Source organism: Arachis hypogaea, chromosome 16 (assembly GCF_003086295.3).
Source record: "Arachis hypogaea cultivar Tifrunner chromosome 16, arahy.Tifrunner.gnm2.J5K5, whole genome shotgun sequence".
Classification (NCBI taxonomy): Eukaryota; Viridiplantae; Streptophyta; class Magnoliopsida; order Fabales; family Fabaceae; genus Arachis; species Arachis hypogaea.
In genome coordinates this window covers 99,738,601-99,739,314 of record NC_092051.1, presented here as the reverse complement: position 1 = coordinate 99,739,314, position 714 = coordinate 99,738,601, and the positions used below count along the sequence as shown (strand labels likewise).

Here is a 714-nt window from a genome sequence, read left to right as displayed (position 1 = left end):
AAGAACTCCCTTCTTCATAGGCGTCCCATTGCTCACAGGATTCCTTTCAGAAGTGTACATGAACTGGTTATTAGCAACCATGTCAATGAGTTCTTGAGCTTCTGCAGGCGTTTTCTTTAGGTGAATGGATCCACCTGCAGAAGTATCCAGTGACATCTTTGATAGCTCAGATAAACCATCATAGAATATATCCAGGATGGTCCATTCTGAAAGCATGTCAGAAGGACACTTTTTGGTCAACTGTTTGTATCTTTCCCAAGCTTCATAGAGGGATTCACCTTCTTTCTGTCTGAAGGTTTGAACATCAGCTCTAAGCTTGCTCAGCTTTTGAGGAGGAAAGTACTTGGCTAAGAAAGCCGTGACCAGCTTATCCCAAGAGTTCAGACTGTCTTTGGGTTGAGAATCCAACCATAATCTAGCTCTGTCTCTTATAGCAAAAGGGAAAAGCATGAGCCTGTAGACTTCAGGATCTACTCCATTAGTCTTAACAGTATCACATATCTGCAAGAATTCAGTTAAGAACTGAAAAGGATCTTCAGATGGAAGTCCATGAAACTTTCAGTTCTGCTGCATCAGAGAAACTAATTGAGGTTTTAGCTCAAAGTTGTTTGCTCCAATGGCAGGAATGGAGATGCTTCTTCCATGTAAATTGGAATTAGGTGCAGTAAAGTCACCAAGCATCCTCCTTGCATTATTATTATTTTCGGCTGCCAT

General features: G+C 41.3%; 1 non-coding gene across 1 annotated transcript; it reads left to right on the top strand.

The window, feature by feature from the left end:
* The first annotated feature begins 210 nt into the window (after window positions 1-210).
* Window positions 211-318, top strand: LOC112761001 (small nucleolar RNA R71). Its single transcript, XR_003181412.1, has one exon. It is a non-coding gene; the product is annotated as a small nucleolar RNA R71 (small nucleolar RNA).
* The last annotated feature ends 396 nt before the right edge of the window (window positions 319-714 follow it).